The 17,469-nt window shown below is 39.6% G+C and overlaps 2 protein-coding genes across 9 annotated transcripts in view; both read right to left on the reverse strand.

Annotated features, from left to right (window-relative positions):
• kcnb2b (potassium voltage-gated channel subfamily B member 2b) overlaps positions 1 to 17,469 on the reverse strand; it is an 891,048-nt gene that overhangs the window by 311,797 nt on the left and 561,782 nt on the right. The window lies entirely within an intron of this gene.
• ncoa2 (nuclear receptor coactivator 2) overlaps positions 1 to 17,469 on the reverse strand; it is a 304,099-nt gene that overhangs the window by 285,194 nt on the left and 1,436 nt on the right. The window lies entirely within an intron of this gene.

Below are 17,469 nucleotides of genomic sequence, written 5' to 3' on the forward strand. Positions count from 1 at the left end.
CATCTCAAATACTGAACAAATCCATGCATGCAAACTACATGATCTGAGCACCATTTTAGACTTGGGCTGAGATTTTCTTATAATTAGACCATTGACCATACCACAATACTCAATGATAACTAGCAATAACAGAAAATTACCATCTCCAATAAGAGGGATTCACACCATCACCCTTTGATATTCAACAGATTTACCATTGCTGAACTCCCACGATGAACTTACCACTGACCAGAGGTTAATGAGTTAGCCCCACCTCCCAACTTTTCAAAACCTGTCCACTTCCTACAAGGCAGAAGTCAGGAATGTGATGGAAAATATTCTATTTGCCTACATGAGTGCAGCTCCAGTAATTAGTGCTCACCAAACAAGATGAAGCAACCCATTTCAATCACACTCCAGCCACCACTAATCTTCATCACCTTCCACCACTGGCGTGTAACGCATATTATTTGGAAGATGATTTGCAGCAACTCACCAAGGTTTCTCTGACAGCACCAGACTGATGGCTTAATGGGTAGCACTGCTGCCTCACAAGGACCAGGGTTCAATTCCAGCCTTACGTGACAGAATGTGTAAACTCCACACAAACAAACAATGTCTGCATGGGTTTCCTCCATATGTTCCAGTTTCCTCCCACGGTCCAAAGATGTGCAGGTTAGGTCGATTGGCAATGTTAAATTGATCATAGTGTCCAGGGATGCACAGGCTAGGTGGATTAGCCATGGGAAGTGCAGGATTATAGGGATGAGGTAGGGATGTGGGTCTGGTTGGGGTGCACATTGTGTGGGGAGGGAGGGGGTGCACTGAAGGGGCTGAATGGACTGCTTCCACGCTGTAAAGATTGTACAATTCTACGATAACTTGCAGGGATGGAAATTTTCCCAAATATCTCAGTATTCAGACTTGAAATCAAACCATCAATCCTTCATGGTTGCTGGGTCAAAGTCCTGGAACTGTATTTCACAATACTGTTGAAATACCAAAATCAACACTGGCTGCAACAATTCAAGTTGGTATTTCACTTGGTACGTTTGTGTAAATTAGAGGGTGATCAAATCATGTCAAGGACAACCACGCCCCATAAATAAATCAGTATGTTACGAACCCTATATATAGAGAGAATCTGATGATCCAAATAAACTTCAAACTTCTATCCCAGTACAATTTTGTATTTGAATAAACTCTGCCAAACTAGCTCAAGTAGTTAGCATCTGTTAGCAATTTGAACACAGCAGTGAAAATGTGAGCAGAATTTAGCTTGGATAATGTCATAAAACAAAATTATAATGAATAAGTCTAAAAGATACTTCATAAATAAATTGATTAGTCAAGTTTTAGGCAGAAATACAGTGTACGCTCACAAAACATAAGATGTCAAATGGATATCAGTGATTGAGGTCACTAGTCAAAAGCAATCAGCACCTCCAAGTGGAAAAGAAGAAAGTCATTAAAACGGATTACTATTTAAATATGAGAACATTCTTCACAACATTTTAATACATAATTTCCATCTACTTTTCACACAATTGCAAGATTTACAGAGTTGCAAACATTTAACTTGCTTCAGAAATAAAAGAATTTCAAAAGCGTGTGTACTATTCCCTTCCTTAAACTATAAAATAAGGTGCACCCTTGCCTGCAGCAATGCCATTCTAACTAGACAATATGATAGCATGGAGTGAACATCTTCTCAAAATGTTGTTTCCCCCTGGGAAAGCTCACATCCTCCAGTCTGGCAACAAGGAAGCACCAGTCAAGACCGTAAAACTTGCCCGGGAGGCAAACACCAGAGATTCAATCCCACAACAGAGTAGCACAGTGCTATCACTATTAAATGCACTAGAAATTCTCCTCAGGAAGTCTTCTTTACCATTTACGACTATTTAAAAACACTAATCAAAAGTTGATCATGGTTAGTAAGTTTGTGGATGACAAAGTTGGTGGTGTAGCAGACAGTGGAAAAAATGTTATTTAGAAGTACAATAGGATCTTGATCAATTGGGCTAGTTGGCTAAGAAAGGGCATATGGAGTTTAATTTAGATAATTGTGAGGTGATGCCTTTTGGTAAACCAAACCAGGGCAGGACCTATACAGTTTATGGTAGGGCCCTGGGGAGTTTTTCAAACAGAGATCTAGGGGTGCAATTCCCTAGTACCTTGAAAGTGGTGTCACAAATAGACAGGGTGAAGGAAAGCATGCCAAATGCCTTCATCGGTCAGAGCACTGAGTACAGGAGTTGGGACATCATGCTGCAGCTGTACAAGACATTGGTAAGGCAGCATCTGGAGTATTGCTTACACTTTTGGTCACCCTGCTGTAGGAAGGATGTTATTAAATTGGAAAGGGTGCAAAAAAAAATTTCAAGGACATTAGGATAGGGGAGTCCAAAAGTAGAGGGTATAAGGCTAAGGTAAAAGATTTATTACAACATTTAAAAGACATTTGGACAGATACATGGAGGGGAGAAGTTTAGAGGGATTTGGGCCAAATGCAGGCAAATGGGACTACTTCAGTTTGGTCTGATTTGATTTATTGTCACATGTACCTTGGTACAGTGAAAAGTTTTATTTTGCGTATTCTACAAGAAGATCATTACATACAAAGATCAGAGCATGATTGAAGAGAGCAAGAAATACAAAGTTATGGCTGCAAAGAAGGTACACAAAAAGCAAGATTAACAAGTTCAGGTGAAAAGTTTTATTTTGCGTATTCTACAAGAAGATCATTACATACAAAAGATCAGAGCATGATTGAAGAGAGCAAGGAATACAAAGTTATGGCTGCAAAGAAGGTACACAAAAAGCAAGATTAACAAGTTCAGGAAACCTGGTAGGCATTGACAATTTGGGCTGAAGGGTCCGTTTCCAAGTTGTGCGACTTCGAGATATGTTGGAAATCAAACAAAATCTGAAAATGCTAGAAACAGCACAGGGAAAAAATGGAGGTGCATATTTGAGAGAGGGGGAGGGTGGAGAGGAGGGAGGGAGGACAGAGAAAATAAATTAAGTGAGAGACGTCAGATAGCTTAGCAGTCCACTTGTCTGGAATGAATTTGCTCTTGAAGGCCAGCACTTCTTCCTTCCTTCTTTGTATATGCATCTCCATTATAAACCCTTTGCAAACTCAGTCCATAGAAACTGAGAATCCCTACAATGTAGAAACAAGTCATTTGGGCCAACTAGTCGACACTGACTCTCCGAACAGCAACCCACCGAAACCCATTCCTCCACATTTACCCCTGACTGATGCACCTAACCTGTACATCCCTGAACACTATGGGCAATTTAGCATGTCTAATTCACCTAACCTGCACATTTTTGGATTGTGGGAGGAAATGGGGAGAACGTGCCAACTCCACACATACAATCGCCCAAGGCTAGAACCGAACCTGGGTGCCTGGAGCAGTGAGGCAGCGGTGCTAACCACTGAGCCACCATGTTTCAGTTTCATATGTAAGTGAAATAGGTTTATACATCTGCTGCAAGAGAACATTATGTTTGAACAGGTTAATGAGTTTGATTGCTACAACTCAGCCACTTTATTGTGTGCAACGTGATGAAGTGTGAGATGTGATGAAGTGTTAACAGTGCTAATCGGTCCCGTTAGATTCTGCAGCTGTGAGCTGTAAGAATTGAATTAGCTGTTAGTGACTTTGACTGAGGCCTCAAGTGGAGTGACAGATGGTACAAAAAGGACCATTTTCCTAATGCAGCATTTAGAGAAATAATTTCAATTCCTGTAGTTTAAGAGGTTTTTCTCCAGCTAAACAGTTTCTTTTTGTCTTAAAAGAACAAATACCTTGGTAAATTCTCAGTTATTTAATTTTATTATTTTAGGCAAACTTCACGATTTGCCAATTTAGCATTAGAATTACACTTTTAATACCAAATTGATAACATTCAAGTATATAAGAGCAGTCAATCCTGACACTTTCCAAAGACATTGGAGGAAGTACGTAACATCCACCATATCTTGTACAGATGCCCTTAGGCAGAAATCTGAAAGGCTCCGTATTGACCTCAGCACCAGACCCCATTGGCATCATCAGGGTAGTTTGCTTAGTCCTGTAAAAATTGGTGCCAATCTAGACAGTCTAGTTAACTGTTGGTTAACTTGATAAAAGGGTCCTACTTCATGAATATATGTGTTTATTTGCACAGAATAAAAAAAGTTATTTTTGTGCAACATGCCAAGCATTTGTTGTCTAATTGCTTCCTCATCCCAAAGAGAAATCATACTGCAAGGTTACATTTTTCACACAGTACCTCTTAGATTGTTTCCTACCCCAACAAAGCATTCAGCCTCATCCTCAGGTGAATGAGAAGTATAGTTATTAGAAAATTAAATAAAGCTTGGCTATCTTTCAGAAAATTTAAAAGCCACAACAAACAAAATCCTGCTTGACAAGAAAATGGTAATGCTGAGGCTATATGGCATCGACCCCCAGGTACCCATGAACAGGAAGGGAATACAGGATACGGATCCTGCAAGTAAAGACAATTTTAGTATGGAAGGGCAAAATATGTTGGGCTTAGAATAGCAAAGGACCTGTTCCTGTGCTGTATTGTTCTTTGTTCTCTGTATCCCAGTACCACAGTGTCTGACACAGAAGCACAGAATCATAGAATCCCTACAGTGCAGAAAGAGATCACTCCATCTATCAAGTCTGCACCAAATCCCTGAAGAGGATCCCAACCAAACCAAACCCCCTACTCTATCCTGTAACTGCACATTTACTACCCAGGCAAATCCACCTAGCCTGTACGTCCCACCGCTACAGGCAATTTAGCGTGGCCAGTCCACCTAATCTGCACATCTTTGGACAGTGGGAAGAAACTGGAGCGCCCAGCAGGAACTCACACAGACATGGGGAGGAGAACAACCAACTCCATACAGAGTCACCCAAGGCTGGAATCAAACCCCATGTCCCTGGCACTGAGGCTGCAGTGCTAACCACTGAATCACCATGCTGGCCCAAAGGAGTACCATGTATTATCTAGGAATGAAAGGTGAGCCAACTAATACATGGAAGTTCTTTGTGACAGACAAGAATTGTACCACAAACAGCAATGCTACCACCTATATTAGCAAAAGCAAAATCCTTGCAAATCTTGCTTGCATATAATTAGAATTCCAGTACAGATAACAATTCAGCTTCCCTTCACTGTTTGATCACACAGCATTGCCCTTTGATGAGAAGGGCATTGGTCACTGGCCACTTGGGTATTTCCTTTCTTCCTGGTGGTGGAAATTTGAAGAAAGATTTGTGTACCTTTGTCTTTCACGGTGTCACATACCTGCACAACATGGGTGCTGAGGAAAAATAAGCACTACCGCAGTTAGACGGTAGTATGTGGGTGAAGTAAAAAAAAAAATCAGCTTTATGTATTTAGAAAACTTGCAAATGGAATTTGTATATAGTAAGTTACATAGAACTGGCTCAATGGTCTTTAGTTGTCCACACTAGCTGAGTTCATCCAGGATAGTAACAGCAATCTTTTGATATTTAAATGTTATTCAATTACAATTACAATGTAGAGTCAGAGATGTACAGCATGGAAACAGACCCTTCGGTCCAACCCATCCATGCTGACCAGATATCCCAACCCAATCTAGTCCCACCTGCCAACACCCGGCCCATATCCCTCCAAACCTTTCCTATTCACATACCCATCCAAATGCCTCTTAAATGTTGCAATTGTACCAGCCTCCACCACTTCATCTGGCAGCTCATTCCATACATGTACCACCCTCTGTGAAAAAGTTGCCCTTTTATATCTTTCCATTCTCACCCTAAACCTATGCCTTCTAGTTCTGGACTCCCTGACCCCAGGGAAAAGACTTTGTCTATTTATCCTATCCAAGCCCCTCATGATTTTGTAAACCTCCTATAAAGATCACCCCATAGCCTCCGCTCCAGGGAAAACAGCCCCAGCCTGTTCAGCCTCTCCCTATAGCTCAAATCCTCCAACCCTGGCAACAGCCTTGTAAATCTTTTCTGAACCCTTTCAAGTTTCACAACATCTTTCTGATAGGAAGGAGACCAGAATTGCACGCAATATTAATTAAATTCCATTGTAGATTTCTAATTTGTTTAAATTTAATGAATGTTCACATAGCTCAACCTAATTTTATTTCTTCAAAATATCTATCTGATCACACCTCACAGCACAAATTAGTCAATAACAAAGGATATAGCTCTACAGATAGCTTAAAGATCTCTCCACCACAAAATGAGGTAGCTCACCCAGGCACTCGGTCATTCCCAAAAATCAAAGTATTTACATTCACCTTTAAAGGAAACTCTGATTTTAGGCTCTAGCACATTGAGTGGCTCAGTCACTCAGTCAGCACAACCAAACTGAGCAGCTTAAACATCACTTATTATGGAATGCATGGCAAGTACCAAATATGGTCATGGGATAAGATGAGATTTTAAAATAACTCAATTAAATGTTAGCATGAATTGTAGTTACTGCTACATTTTAAGTGTTCCAAAAACTTCTGTTTTTTCCGAACAAACTGATTAGTAATCAGTGGCTACCATGTGCACTTTTCTGAGAAATCAATAAAAAAAAAAGTCTTGTGTTTCACACAACCTCAGGCAATCCCAAAACAAATTATAGGACTTCTGAAGCATAGTCACTATAGTACATTTTTACAAATCTGCCCAAACAGCCAAATTCATGGGAGCATAGGTTGGAGAATCCAAGTTTCCTGTGAGCATAATTCCCTTCTGATGGAAGTTTTAAATGGTGGAATTACTCCCAGCTTTTCTTCCTCTTCCCATCACAAATAGCAAACCCTAAGACGTAGCAACAAGACGACAATAACTTCTGGTGAATAATTAGTACAAATTAATGTACCACCATGTCTAAAACCATATTTGTTTAGTTGATCCAATTAACAAAAGGCACAACACATGGAAACACAACAAAAAGACCTGTGACTGTCAGTCCACACCGAGTTAGCTGCTCTTTGCTCGAGTCACAGTTTGAACATTACAACTAGTTTCAGCACCCTTAACTCAGGAGGTGGGGGTGGAGGAGCAACAGAGTTAAAAAATGTCAAATATTAACTTGGGCTCCTGTTCACTGATTTTCTAGAGATGTCCTTTGTAAATGTACTCTCTAGTTAAATGATCTGCTGATAAACTGGCCAAAAACACGAGTAAAAAAATAGCTATTTGGTTGCGGTGTCAGAAGGTAATTGGTATTTGTGAAACTACATCTCAGCAAGTCACTGTTTTCACAAAATTTGCCAACAAGCTCACCGTTTTCGTTTTTTTAACACTTTAAAGCCATACAAATCCCAGTATCACATACTATGCGTTTTAGTTACAAATATTTTTACAATATTGCAATTGATGAACTTTACTATATTATGCAAACAGTAACATTCCAACAAGCAACAGTCAACAGGCACCTGACTCCATTAGCACTTAATTACACAATAAGCTTCATGTAGATTAAACATTGTTGTTTCAGTGGTGAGTAATAAGTCACAGAACAATGGATTGTTATGCCACTGAAACTGTTTTATATACGTGATTCAAAGGCAGGAATGTAAGCAGCATTGGTTTATTTTTGTCCTGCCCTCAAGTTTTTGAATACCAGCTCTGAAACCTGTACACAATTATTCATTCATTCGGGGTCCTCCTCAATGGCTAAGCTAGTTTATCAAAGCAAGCGAACTGAGAAGATACTTGGCTGAAGTACTGGAGTGGTGTTTGTAGTTCCATGGGTACCAGAGGGAAAACGGGAACTATTTTTGTGAAACAGTTATGATGATCTGGAATGTGCTGCTTAAATGTGCTGGTGAAAGTAAATTCAATACTACCTTTCAAAAAAGGAAATTGGATAAACTTATGGAAGAGAAATATTTGCAGGGATGAGGAGGGGATCTGAAACAAAAATAGAGGCGGCTGGACTCACTGAATAGCTCCTTCAAAGAAGTGACTCAGACATGATGAGCCAAAGCACTTCTGCCCTCCTGGGCTGGAAGATTCCATGATTGGATGCATCATGGCAACAGGGTCACTAGATATAAAAACAAATTATTGCAGATGCTGGAAAACTCAAATTAAAACAAAACGTGCTGAAAATTCTCGGCAGATCAAGCAACATCTCTAGTGAAGGACAGAGTTAACATTTTGAATCAATGGTGATATCTCTCACCTGTGTAGTCATGATGAACTGCCACAAATTCTTTAAACTCAAAAGGATTGCAACTCCAAGGTCTGCTTTCTTCCTCACCCGAAGCCCACCTTAATTTTCTTGGAATTCACAAAGACAGTCCTGCAGAACCTCAGCAGTTTTACTTTGTCTTTTCCAAAACATAGTTTTGACGGTGCACCAAACAGACTATTTATTGGGAGTGGGGGAAGACGACATAAACTGGTGTCTGAACCTATCCTCAACATCAATAGATATGGGTAGGCACCATTGTACTGCTGTGAGGAACGGGAACCCTAGCTGATTTTCATCTCCTTAACAGCCTGGAAAAGTAAACCTGATCACAATACTCCAATGCTACAGAAACAAAATCAGTCTAGACTCAGTGAACAAGGTGCCATTCTGATGTTTGTGTTTCAGCTCTCACCAGACAGATCTACTGCTACTGAGCCTCAGCAGTTCATGACGACTTTACACAGTGCAAACAAAATCCAATTTATATCACACCTCTCCTGGCCTGAGGGCATCTCAGAACGTTTTATTCTGAATAAACTAATTTTGAAATACAGAGAATCTACAAACAGCATTAAGATGATTAATCTGTTTTTGGTGGTGTTGGATGAGGGATAAACATTTAGGATACCTCCACTCTTCTTTCAGTGGTGCTACTTCATATTCTACATCCATCCAAAAGCTTTTTGTCAAAATGATGGTTCTCTCAATAATTCAAACTGAAATGGTAGCTACATTGCATTAACAATTCTTGGTGAAAGCCATAAGTGCAGAACCTCTTGATTTTGCACCACTAAACAAGGTTGAAAACTTGCATAATAAATACAGAAAATGCTGGGAAAATTCAGGTCAGGCAGCATCTACAGAGAGATTTTTGAACCGTAAGAGGCTCTGATGAAAAGTCTGGTTCGATTCAAAATATTAACTGGTTTCTCGCTAAGTTTCTCCAACATTCTCAATTTTTATTTAAAATCTCCAGTATTCGCAGTACTTTGCTTTTATTTGAAAACTTTTATGACTGGCAACATCTATTTTGTAAACTACACCACTATATATAATAGTTATGGAAATTCAAGGAACAGCACAGTAAATAAAGCTCTGCAGTAAAACTGCCAATTTACTTTAAGTATCTCAGTGATCTGATCATTAAACACAATTATTGCATTTAGCTGTATTTTCCTACAATTTTCATATGCAATAAGTTTTCTGAAAAATCTAAAAACTTTTCTCTCACATTTACAACACATCTTTGAAGGAAATATTCTGTGATATTTCTATGAAATTGTACTACTTATTTCTGGGCATGTGAATCTACACTATCTGTTCTGATGGGAGTAAAAGCAGAAATGCACTTAAATTAGAAAGATAAACATGATAAATACAGAAACAAGCTAAGACTTTGGAACATTTAAAATTGTGCACCACATTCTAAAATAATAATCAAAGTTTGTTGTTCAGCTGCTTGCCTGAGTTCTGAATAATTATACAGCAAACATACATCGACACATACATTAGGTTTAAAATCAGTAAAGATTTAGGTTTAAAATCAGTTTTGGGCAGCACGGTGGTACAGTGGTTAGCACTGCTGCCTCACAGCGCCAGAGACCCGGGTTCAATTCCCACCTCAGGCGACTGATTGCGTGGAGTTTGCACATTCTCCCCGTGTCTGCGTGGGTTTCCTCCGGGTGCTCCGGTTTCCTCCCACAGTCCAAAAATATGCAGGTTAGGTGAACTGGCCATGCTAAATTGTCCGTAGTGTTAGGTAAGGGGTAAATGTAGGGGTATGGGTGGTTTGCGCTTCGGCGGGTCGGTGTGGACTTGTTGGGCCGAAGGGCCTGTTTCCACACTGTAATGTAATCTAATCTAATTATATTTCAGCAATAAGTTCAAAGTTCAACTTAATTATTCTGGAAAAATAGTTTTGTACCTTTCCCACACTATACTCTGTCCCATGGTGCCAAGGCTCAGTGATATCCCTCATGCATCAGAATTAGAAGTTTGTGGTTTCAAATTTCACTCCTGAAACTCAAGCACAAAATTTTGGTTGACTGCAGAGCTCCAGAGTGTCAAACCAGCTAACTTTCAAATGAGACATTGAACAGTTGGATATTAAAACACCTGAAGCACTATTTTGAAGAAAATCAGAGCTCTTCCCCAGGTTCTTTCTAATATTTACCTCACATCCAAAACTGCAAAACTGAATCACTGGTCATGGTCTTTTTTTTATTCATTCATTCACAGTGTGCGTGTCAATAGTTCGGCCAGCATTTATTGCCCATAGGGTAGTTAAGAGTCAACCACATTACTGTGGGTCTGAGAGTCTGAAGTCAGATCAGGTACGGACGCCAGTTTCCTTCCCTTAAGGAAGGAGATGGGTTTTTCCAACAATCAACAATTCACAGTCTTCATTAGACTTTTTATTCCAGTTTTTTTTAAATTGAATTCACATTCCACCATCTGTCATGGCAGGATTCATACTAACATCCCCAGAACATTACCTGAGCGTTGAATTAACAGCCCAGCGATAATACCACTAGGCCAGGACTTTGTTGATTGCATATTAACTACCATGTTTCCTACTTTACTCAATTCTTCATTTTACTGCTGCTTTCCACATTATGCCACATAAATTTAAGATCTTGATTAGTACAAGAACATTTTTAATCACTCAATCCACCCAGGTGCAGTATTGTTAAAACAGTGTTCCTTTTCCCAACCCAGTACAGTGCTTTGACAAACTAATAAAACAGAATAGCAATTTATTGTCCTTTACATTTATGTAAGATGTGTATTAGTCGCCACAATTCAGCACCATTTTAGTTAGAGATTATAAAAAGGACTAATTGAGACAAAGTTAGGACAAAGTTGATCTTTTGTTTCCTCCATGGCAATCTGGGTTTATGGACCGACTACAGGATGCCACTGCTGAAGCTGGCCGTGAGGTCGCCAAAGCAGGGAATTATCCAGCAGCACAAGGGAAAATTAGAAAATACCAGAAACGCATCCACATTACATAACTGTTTTCTTTCAGCTTATCGCATAATTCAGAAGTAAAAAAGGTAAAAAGATTCATGAGTGAAGAATTGTACTAAGTAGTTACAAATAGTACACAAGCACTCTGGAAAAACTCCTGATTTAAGTACCGTAAATGTTGGCTAATCACATTTTCTTCAGTAAATATAACCGGCATTACCCACATTAAAATAAACATTTATAATTATAGCACAATGTAACAAACTGGGCTTGTAGATTGTGGAACCATGCCTGGTGTATTAATAGGAACTTTTCCAACTGGCACAAGGGCTTTTAATATATCTGATGAAGTGGCAGCCAGGAAAGGAGGTGAGTTTCAGGAAGTGTTGAAAAATAAGGAGGAAAGACAGGAAAATAAGATCAGATAGACCTTGAAGCTGAGACCTGTGTATCTTTAAAATCACTCACCCGAAGTCAAGCCAAAGTTGGTACATATAGTTTGCTGGTTAGTACTAGTCTATTTTCTTAACTTACGAAGAGCAAATAACTCTCCCAATTTCTAGATTCAGCGCTAAGGTTAAATAAGTAATTTCCTTCAAGAGGAAAAAGATTCAGCATTTCTGCCTGCATTACAAAATAATAGCTTCTTATACATTAGGTCCTGAAGTCCACAAAGGGAATATGCCTTTCAGATATAGAAAAACTACACGGTAATCCAACTGTTCTGTTAACAGCCACACAAAGAATGCACAGTTACAGAAAATACTGCTACATTATTACAATATCTACCAAAAAGTTGATCAGAGAAAAAAAAGTTAGATAAATAAATTTTAAACAGTCAATTTCACCTATGATCCCTCTGCTACACTTCCAAGTTGGAATGTATAAAAGAGGGAGAGAAAAACTGATGACAAAACAATATTTTACTCTGGAACAGAGAAAGAAAAACAGGAGAAGGAGTCAACACAAATCAGATACATCAATCTTATTACAATGCAACATTGCTGGAAGCCTTGGAATAAGTTTCCAAGTACCCTGTCATCCACAGAATACAACATACTAAGTGGAAAAAAAATACTTTCTCTTGTAGCTCAAATAAAAACATAATTAATGCAGTTTCAAATTTCTTGCATTAGTGGAACTTCACCCCACATTAACTAATCAAGACCTGCAGATGCTGAGAATCCGAAACAAAATCAAAGTGCTGGAGAAACTCAGCAAGTCTGGCAGCATGTGTAGAATGACAAAGTTAACACTGAGTTCAGAGACCCTTGTCAGAACAGAAAATCAAGTGGCATTTATGCTGATGACAAGGTAGCAAGGCTGCAGGGTGCAGGTAAACAGACTGCAGCGAGATGGCACCCAGAGAAAAGAATGGAGCAAGAGGGATAAGCAAATTTTAAAAAGCTGATGATAAGTCAAGAGAGATAGAGAATATTAACGAGAAGTGCTTGAAAATGGGTTGACTGTACTGGGAGCAACCCATACAAAACAGGATCTAAGGGTGTAGGTTGCAGGCTAACGAACACAGATGGTTATTGTTAGACTCATTGTTGAATCTTGAAGGCTGCAAGGTACCTAGGTGGAAGATCAGGTACTGTTCATCCTGCATGCATTAAGCTTTGCTAGAGCAAAACAGCAGACCAGAGAACGAAATGTTGACAAGGCAACGCAATGGGTGTATTAAAGTGGCAGGCAACTGGAAGCTGAGGGGCATTTTACAGGTGACAGTGTTTTGTTTCCTAGGATACATTGCGATGAATGAATAGAGTGAAGTGCAGGGAAATCGCTGCCTCACCAGGAAGTTGTGTCTGGGACTTTGGATAATGAGGAGAAACTAAGTACACAGTCAGGCATTGCATCTTCTACAATTGCATGAGAAGATGCCGTGGGAATGCAGGCAGCGGAGCAGGAATGGACCAGGGTAGAGGGACACTTGAATTGTCACAACCGAATTATGATTTTTCAATTGATCTATAAATTTACATTTCAGGTGAGTAGATGCTAAGAATGAAATGCTATAAAGGAACGATTGGGGCTTATTAAAAATCTTTTCCAAAAATTGACAGAGACCCTATCCTTGAAACAAAGTAAAAAAAAAAATTCAGGACGAAAGAAAGTGGAAACATGAAGGGAGGAAAAAAAATGTGCAACAAATTGCAGAACACACAAAACAGGGGTTCAAACCCAATCACTGCAGAATAGGAACTTCAATAACAGTTTTCACACTAAATTTACAACACAAATGTGTGATTGATGAAGTGGACACAAGTATTGGACTTCCATTAAAACCCAACTGGTACACTCGCATCATCCACGAAAGATAGCTCCCAAACATAACCAATCAGGCCTATAATTGACCCTAGCCAGGCTGACTCGAAACTGTCTTCTAAATAGACCTACTATTCATTGTACTGCCCCATATTTTAGAAAGCTTACTTCTGGAGGCAACTTAAGATGGATAATAAAGCTGGCATCCCACCTCCCAAGAACTATTTCTGAAAGAAACGCAGGAACAAGTGCCAGCCACTGTATTTGACAACAGCTGATCTGTACCTTACCAGTAGGGCAGGGTCTGAACAAGGTTCTGTACAACAGAAAGCACTGCACAATGAAAAGGGATTGGAAAGCCTTGTAGATTTTTCTCTGAATCTGAAGGTAAACAGGATCCAAGCTGACAAGTTCCTTTACAGCTGCTGGAGGAATTGTTGAGGACTGAAAATCTCTTCAGTAAGTTGGGGAGATAATGATGGATAAAATAAGATCTCATTTGAAAAGGACATCATAAGAAACCAAGTTACGCTTGGGAGAATTGACTGTTCTAAGGAGGTTAAAGAGCTAAATGGATCAAGCTAGGTTAATCTTGATTTTCAAGACGACATTTGGCATAGCCCCAAATGACAGAATAATTCACACAGAACAGTAGCAAATGATTTCCTTTTTGAGGACTTTCATGGTCTCAGAGCATCCTAAAGCATTTTACGTCCAAGAAAGTACTTTTTGTTATACAGACATGTCATGTTTAAAAAAAGGAAACCTTGTTTTAGGGCCAGTTTGATTATAGCTAACGGGTGGTGCCTCAGAAAAAGGCTTTCAAGTCTTTTTTAAAATCACTTGTACAACGAAAGGGAAGTGGTCAGTTCTCCCAGCTCAGCTTTCTCTGGTTTGGTTTGTTTCGCAAGCAGTGGTGTTGTGAAGCCACTGGACCCAAAGAAGCAGGTCCAGGCTGGTATACTCACTCACTGACTTCTCTCCTGTGAGACCGTGTGTTTGATTTTACCTTTTGAACCAAGGGGGGCTTAATGAAGATTGTTCTAAGTATTGGGAACAGCATCATTAATTTAGTATAACCGGTTGGGTTTTCAGATAAGTTACTCTATATTCTGTTCTCTTTTGTTTGTGTGTTTCATTCGGCAATCTTGTAAGTAAATTGTTTAGCTTAAAACTAAGTGGTTTGACCAGCTACATCACTCCTGCAATATCTGTGCTATCCCTGCTTAAAACAATTAGCAAAGTTAGGGTCTGAGCTACTTTCTTGAAATGTTTTGAGGTAGTCTGGCCTGGTCCATACCAAACCTCTTGCTTATCTTCAAATGAGAGCCTTGGGTCTTTTGCATCCACAGGAGACTCAGGTGGAGCTTGCTGAAATTTCTCATTCAACAAATGGCATCTCTAATAACTAATTAAATTTACACAGCAACTTAACATAGTAAAACTTCACAAACTGCATCACAGATGGAGAAACAAAGTCAGACACCTAACCAAAGACGGAAACATTAAGACATGTAACCAATAGCTTGTTCAAGGAGACAGGTTTTATGAACCTGCAACACAATCTACAGGCAAGAATGTTAACTCTGAACTGTAGCTGACAACTGGGCAACAAAGAGTCACATGTCAGAATGAAAACTAATCACTGATGCAGTCCCAAGGGTCAAGTGTTGGAGCTACTGTTACATACAGAAATGGAATATTGATCAAGCTAATTAAGTTTATGGTTGACAAAACTGGGAGCAAACCAAAGAGATATCTAGGTATATCTGATCAACAGGAAAAAAAAAGATAAAAGTCACAATATTAGTCAGAGGTAAAAGTATAGTTTATAAAGAAAGATGATCACGATTGAGGCAAACGAGTATATAGGTAGTTCAATTAAGCCTGGAGTTCAACACTCACAAATGGAGAGAAACTAAAGTTAGTAATGCAACCGAATAAGTCATGTGGAACTGCATCTGAAGTACTTGCTCAATTTCTATACAAACATTGACAGGAAAGATGTACAGCAAATGAAGAGAGTTCAGGAATGAGTTGAGGAAAGAGTATCTATCTGGGGTGTCATCCTCCAAAGGGGCTTAGGAACAGCAATTTCTGATTTTCACCAATATAGAACATTTCGGTACCATAAATAATTATGTCAGTCATATTTGTTAAGTAGGATACACATTTTAAAGTTACAAATTTTAGAAAATTTGTTTCAACACGTGGGTGAAAGAAAGAAGGTACAGGGTACTGACATATTTGGTAGTATTAAAATTAATGGCTATTTTGAAAATTATTGGCTATTAACGTGTTAAAAGTGTGTGCAAGGTAGGTAGGTAAACCAATTTTTCTGGTTTGGAGATGCCGGTGTTGGACTGGGGTGTACAAAGTTAAAAATTTCACAACACCAGGTTATAGTCCAACAGGTTTAATTGGAAGCACACTAGCTTTCGGAGCGACGCTCCTTCATCAGGTGATTGTGCCTGATGAAGGAGCGTCGCTCCGAAAGCTAGTGTGCTTCCAATTAAACCTGTTGGACTATAACCTGGTGTTGAGAGATTTTCAATTTTTCTGGATTAGTGGTGCTGGAAGAGCACAGCAGTTTAGGCAGCATCCAAGAAGCTTCGAAATCGACGTTTCGGGCAAAAGAACCAATTTTTCCCCTAATCTAAGCAATAAAATGGGTCCTGAATAATTATAGCTTTAGTAAATTCTACAGGGAGAACCCACTGACAGTTTAGCTGGTAATTACAGCATTGATGAAGCCAATCAAAACAGTACCAGCCCAAAATAAATCTCTGGCCTGTGCAAAATTAATTCATGAATAAAGAGAAGTCAGTCACTACAGCAACTTAAATCACCTTTACTTTTTTTTAAACCTAAACTAAAGGTCCAAGCCACAGTATCAAAATTTTCAGCATGGGTGGGTCACAGCAGTGTGCACTATCTACAAGATTCTAAAAAGGCCTTTTAGACAGCATCCTCCAAACCCACGACCACTTCCAACTAGAAGGACAAGGGTAGCAGATACATGAAAAAAAACACCTTCATGTCCCCTCCAAGCCATTCATCATCCTAACTTGGAAATATATCGTCTTTCCTTCACCGTCACTGGATCAAATTCCTGGTATTCCCTTCCTAAGGGCATTGTGGGTCAATCCACAGCAGGTGGACTGCAGTGATTCAAGAAGTCAGCTCACCAGTAGCTTCTCAAGTACAACTCAGACAGGCAAAAAATGCTGGTCAGCCAGTGATGCCCAAATCTCACAAATAAATAAGAGTGTCTATAATGCACTGCTGGAGGTGGTGGTGGAAGCAGGCATATTAGCAATGTTTAAGGCATATCTTGACAGAAGCACAAATGGGAGGCTAACAGAGGGATAGAAATCACGCATGGACAGTAAGTAGCAAGTTAAGGATTAGGAATCAGTACAGGCTTGTCAGGCCAAAAGACCTGTTCCTGTTCTGCATTGCATTGACAGTTCAATGATTAATTCTGTGAACAATTAAACATAATTGTGGATCCAAACAAAGTCAGTCACATTTTTGAGAAACATTTCTTTTATATCAGCAATAAAGAAAACACTTCCAAATTGCAATGTGAAAAAAGGAGAAAGGGACAGAAAGTTTGCAATCACAGCTTCGCAGCCTTTCTGCAATAGATCCCCAGTGCTTTCCACTTCTCGTTTCTGAACACTCGCCACCACACTGATGAAGGAGCAAAAGAAACCCCCCAAAAAACTTCAACAACAAATAGAAATGTGGTGCCTGGTGGGCATATGATAAAAAGGAGGAATTAAAGAAGCTTTACGCTGCTGAATGTAGATTGACCATGTTTAGTTATTTTCAAGTTGCCCAGAATCTGCCATTATTCCCAGTTTTAAGCACTGTTGTATCAGGGGGTGGGGTTGCAGTGGTTGAGATGTGAAGCGGGGCGCACTTGGGAGGGGTCAGCCTGGGGGGCAAGAGGGGACGGCAAAGGGAGCGAGGGGAGGGTTTTGAGAGGTAGGCGATCTGGGGAAAGGGAGACTAGGGGACAAGAGGGTACAG

Source organism: Chiloscyllium plagiosum, chromosome 4 (assembly GCF_004010195.1).
Source record: "Chiloscyllium plagiosum isolate BGI_BamShark_2017 chromosome 4, ASM401019v2, whole genome shotgun sequence".
Taxonomy (NCBI): domain Eukaryota; kingdom Metazoa; phylum Chordata; class Chondrichthyes; order Orectolobiformes; family Hemiscylliidae; genus Chiloscyllium; species Chiloscyllium plagiosum.